This window comes from Sceloporus undulatus, chromosome 8 (assembly GCF_019175285.1).
Source record: "Sceloporus undulatus isolate JIND9_A2432 ecotype Alabama chromosome 8, SceUnd_v1.1, whole genome shotgun sequence".
NCBI lineage: Eukaryota > Metazoa > Chordata > Lepidosauria > Squamata > Phrynosomatidae > Sceloporus > Sceloporus undulatus.
The window spans coordinates 30,289,171-30,294,828 of record NC_056529.1 but is presented as its reverse complement, the minus strand read 5'-3'; the positions used below and the strand labels follow the sequence as shown (position 1 = coordinate 30,294,828).

General features: G+C 41.6%; 1 protein-coding gene across 1 annotated transcript in view; it reads left to right on the top strand.

The window, feature by feature from the left end:
* EIF2AK1 (eukaryotic translation initiation factor 2 alpha kinase 1) overlaps positions 1-5,658 on the top strand; it is a 43,593-nt gene that overhangs the window by 6,146 nt on the left and 31,789 nt on the right. The window lies entirely within an intron of this gene.

Below are 5,658 nucleotides of genomic sequence, written 5' to 3'. Positions count from 1 at the left end.
AAGTTAAAAGGACAGATTAAAATCTTGAAGAAAGAAAAAGCAAACAGGAAAGCTTTTTGACACTTGCCTGGCTCTAAGGCTGCGGCTGGTCCCATCGGGTCGTTGTATTTGTGTCTGGTGGACCAGATTTTGAGCCTGTTTCATTTTACCCATTGGTGTTAATTTAACTTCTGTCTTACTACCTTGTTTTCTTTATTTTTAATCGGCATCCTTTTATTTATATACTATGGGCGCCTGAGTTTCCCTCTTTAATACATCATATGCGCCGATTATAAAGCAGAATTACTATCCTAAGGTAGCGAAAGGAGCAGCAATTCCTTTTACGAGGATTAGATGAATGGCTGGGGCGATACGGCTTTCAGTGGCTACTAGTCATGATGTTTTAGTTGTTCTGCTTGACTGTTCGTTGCCTTTGGGTCGACTTCGGCTCAGGGTAACCCTATGAATGAGACATTCCAAGTCCTTTATTTAGCTGCTGTGCTTAGATCATGTTGGGCTTTGGCCATTGATCTCCTTGATGGAGGTCTGTATCTAATGTAAAATCCTCTTCTCTTTTACCTATCCACACTTCTAGGCATTTCCCTTGTGAAACTTTATTTAGTAATTGCTGAATTGTACTATAACTAGTTTATATATTACATCCAATATGCCTCTAATGCCCGTTTCTGTGGGGGAACAGTGCAGAAGAACGCCAGTGTCGCTGACATCCTGCTCTGAGCTCCTGTGGATGAATCATGTTGGGCCATGCTGTGAGTGAAAATGCTGGGCCAGCTATCCTTCTGTTTTTATCCGCATGAGTCTCTTATGTCTGAACTACTTTTCTGTGCAGTGAAGGACAATAAGTACTGGAGTCTGAGAGAAAGCAATGATACCTAACACATTTTTGGAACTATTTCCAAAGCGGCATTTCTCGTGTTCTCTGGGGGAATTTATGCTATTCATTTACAGTACATTCTTTCTGGCAGTGCTCGATTACAGTGAATCCTTGGTGTATTCGGGGTTTTTGTTCCAGGGACCCCCATGGATACCAAAATCCATGGATGCTCAAGTCCCACTTTAACAACGTTTGTATTAAAATTGAAAATCCACTGTACAGAGGGCTGGGTGTGCAACCAGAAGCCAGAAGATGATTGTAATTGCTGTGCTTTGAGAAAAGGAAATGGTACGTGTTAAACGAGCCAAGGTTTTAGTAGTTGTAGGCATGCAAACCTTTAGGTATGTAAATGTTGCTGTTGTTTGTTTTAGCTGAACAGTATTAACAGACAGTTGCTAGTAGTCGGTGGGACATATCAGTGCGCAAGAGGGATGTTGGAGGACAAAAATGGAGAAGGAAGGGGTGTTCCGGTCCAGTCTTTATGGGTAAGAAATTTGAAGGGGTGCCTGGAATTAGGGTTTTGCGTTTGGCAGAGCGGGCGTCTCATCAAACCTCCTCTTTATATATGGCCATCCATATGCCTGTAGGGAAGCAAAAAATTTTCAAGAAGTAGAAGGCCCAGTGTATAAACGAGGTCCACACTCAATGATTTGCGTCCCAGCAAAAAGGGTGACTTCAGGAATCTATTGTTCTCAGGCCCTAGACGGTTTGCTGGTATTGATCGCTTTATCTGGGGCACTTGTCGGCTGGAGGAGGAAAAACTGCAGGCGAATGCTGAACCTAGGTTTCTTCAGGGGGGCAGTTGGTGGGGGTTTCCCAATTTGTTTGGGATGGGGTTCCCCCCGTCTGGACAGGGCTGGAAATGCTCTCCAAAGAGTTAGCTACTGGCTGAAAGCATTCTCGAACTGAAAATTCTGGCTGTGGTGTTTGGTCCGGGTACTTGATTGTGACGCTTTGTACCACAGAAAATGGGGCGTATAGCCAGATGTTGCCATGGCTTTTCCACGTTCCTTTGGTGCTGGGTGCGGCTGGAGACCCGGTGCAGAGGAGCACCGTTGATTGGCCCCTGGCCTTGTGTGTTCTTTGAGTGGCGTCAGTTGTCTGAGCTAAAGGCCTATCACTTGTGCCTATTCGACCATGAATTCTTGCCGATGTGAAAAACTTTTCTTGACACCTGACTAACGTCTAAAATTCACTGTATCTTTGGGAGTACCTCTGTGGCTGTGAAGTGTTTTGAGACTTGTAAGAATGGGTTATGTTTGATAAGCCATGCGTAAGCATGTTATGTCATGGGTTGTTGCTTTAGGTGTGAATTGTCCCAGAGATGACCAGGACCCAAACCAGGTTTGGTTTCCCCATCTGCTTTGTGGTTATCCCGTTGCCTGCTATGGTCATTCGGGTTTGGCGAGAAGGAGGCATTCTTGGCGTTTGGATATGACAATAATCTAAAGAGTGGTTTTTTTTATTAAATGAGGTTCGTAAATGAGGAGCACCGGATTGATTGCCAACCTGCTTTTGCGTGGCGTCAAGTCTTCTGAGCTAAAGGCTATCACTGCATCGTCTGACAATGAAAGCTATTCTTCTGGGTTTGGATATGAAAATAACATAAGAGTGGTTTTAAATTAATCAAAGGGCCTGGAAACCGTGCCTTATGAGGGAAGACTTAGGGAGCTGGGTATGTTTAGCCTGGAGCAGAGGGGATATGATAGCCCTCTTTAAGTATTTGAAGGGATGTCATATTGAGGAGGGAGCAAACTTGTTTTCTGCTGCTCCAGAGAATAGAACACAGAGCAATGGATGCAAGTTACAAAAGAGATTCCAGCTCAACATTAGGAGGAACTTCCTGACAGTGAGGACTGTTTGACAGTGGAACAGATTCCCTTGGAGAGTGGTGGAGTCTCCTTCTTTGGAGGTCTTTAAACAGAGGCTGGATGGCCATTTGTCAGGGATGCTTTGATTGGGAATTCATGCATGGCAGAATGGGGTTGGACTGGATGGCACTTGAGGTCTCTTCCAATTGTATAATTCTATGAAATCAACATCAATGGTTTTTAATTGTGGTGTGTGGCTGGCTGACAAACTAGTTGTGGTCCAGAACATTAGCTTTTTAAAGTTCTGTTTCAGACACAAAAACATTCATATATTCAGCAAGCAACAGTTTGGGTTACCAGTCGTGTGTGAACCTGCACAGTGTGGGAATAACCTCAAACATTCACTACTACGTGTTCTTTTTCCCTTTGTGGCTTTCAGTCACTGCTGAAGATAGGTTACTGGAGCAGCATTGAGGCTGCAGGTAATCCTCCATGCAAGCACCTCTGAGCTCATAGCTGCAGGTCTTCTGAGGCAAGCAAGAGACAGCTGACCCTCATTTTTTACTGAGACCCTCAAGCTGAGGGCAAAGCTGCTTACACTTTACTCTTGTGTAGCCTACATACTCAACCATGGCCTGTTACAGACAGCCAAAATAAAGCTGCTTCAAGTCACAGTGGAGGTATGGTGCTTCAATGATGCAGCTTTATTTGGGCTGTCTGTAACAGGCCAGTGTTAACTGGTTGTGTAATGTGAATTGCTTATTGCCACTCTGTAAGATAGTTTCAGTGATACTATCAAAGTGGCAATTACTTTATTAGCTTATTAAAGGCCTTGCTTTTATATCTGTCTTCTTACAAGGAAGCCCTTTAACCAATGTGATTAGACTACATCATGAAGAATTCCCTTTCTCTTTGGTCTGCTGGATTAATAGGTGAAGATGGCACTGTTGGGTGAATATTTACTTGTTTAACAAGTAATGAAAATTCATGTAGGTAGTTAAAAACATACAAGAGTGATATTTAAAATAACAGATTAGAAAACTAACAACATTTTAAACATGTGCATTTTTAAAAAAGGGAATAAAACAGTAAGCACACCATTAACCTCCCTTTTTTCTTTATAAATAAATGATCAGTCTCCCAAATGCTTGTTGGAACATCTTCACCTTCCTATAGAGCAGTGATTCCCAAACTTTGGTCCTCCAGATGTTTTGGATTTCAGTTCCCAGAACCACTGAATGTTGGCCAAACCATCTGGGGCTTCTGGGAGTTGAAGTCCAAAACAAATGCGGGAATTATTCTTAGACTGAACTGTGGAGGCTTCTGTATCAGCTTAGTTCTGGAGTATATGTGAGTAGATTGTACTGTGAAACTACTGTGTGTATCCAAGGATTTCTTAGCTGGTGATATGTGAATGCTGTGTTCTGTTTCTTTCCTACAGGTGGATTGGAATTTTGGTGTTGTATTCTATTCACAAAGGACAATTTAACTGTGCTGGAGGCGGGTTGTTGCACAGCTATCTTCTCGTCCTCCTTGTTCTTCTGGCAGCCATAATATGTGCTTTATCTTCTATTTTGTATATCAGCATGCAAGGTAAAGGACAATTTATATTACACACGGCCCTTCACATTTGCGTCTTCGACTTTGCAGATTTGATTATTAGCGGATTTTATTAATAGGTTCAGTCTAGGAATCTCTAGGTCCTCCAGTGCAACTCTATCTGTGGTCAGCTGTAACCAAAAGTTGCACTGAAGGACCTAGAGATTACTGGAGAGAGCACTCCATTAGGCATTTGTCAAATAAATTGCTCGATACAATACAGAATTATAATTGTTTGATATAACACAGGATGGCTATTTAAAATGGATAATTATATCAATAATAATGATGCTGATCAAATTATCTGTTGCAGTGACTTATATTTATAATAATCTGGTAATTATTATTGTTACTTGTGTATGTTGATGATTATAGCTCCTCCTGTTGTAGGGATCATGTTTGAAAACAGTATGAAAAGAGTCTGTTTCTGTTCTCAAAGGTTAGGATTCTAAAACCCAAGAACATAATACTGGAAAGGCTGACCCAGGCATGTGGTTGGCATTTGTATATATTAATCTTCCTCTCTTTCCTGAATGGATTCATATTTAAAGGTTTTGTAAAGGAGCCACTAAAATACATAGGCCACAATCCTGTCTCCACTTGCCTGGAAATAAATTGTGTTGAACTCAGTCAGAGTTATTTCTGAGTAAGTGTGCCTAGTAATACTCTCTTCATGTTCTGTTGGTGCTGTCTGCATCATGCACATAGCACTTGTTTGTGTGTGATGTAGTAAATACTACCCTTTTGCTATTTGCTTACTTTTGCACTTGTTATGTCTTAATCCCCCTTTTAAAAAACCTTAAGTATGCAACTGATACATGAACTTCCAACTTTGCCTTTCAGGAACCATTTCCAACCCTGGGCCTAGGAAGTCTCTTCCAAAATTGCTGTACCTACGCCTTGCCCTTTATTTGCCTGAACTGGTCTGGGCTGTTGTGGGAGCCGTCTGGGTGTCAGACAGCAGAGTGAATTGTGAAAGGACTATGATCAGTGCCATATTTGGAACCGTCATTGCCAGGTAAGGAGACTCAGGCCTCTTAGCTGAGACGGGTGGGAGATAACTATCAGGTACTCCAGGGAAAGTGTCTCTGGTGTATTTTAAAATTTCAGATCACTTATTTAATCTTCTTGAACATGGATTATTTTAGGGTCTCTTGAGGTTTGTGCCTTTTGTAGAAGGAACTCATGAATACCCAGACCTGGCAGTGTTACCATATACTTACAGAAAGTCCCAAGTTCAATTCCTTATATCTCCAGGTAGGGCTGAGAGAGAGAGGAAACTGCTTGAAATCAATGAGAACCATTGCCAGTCAGTGAATAATAATAATAATAATAATAATAATAATAATAATAATAATAATAATAATAATAATA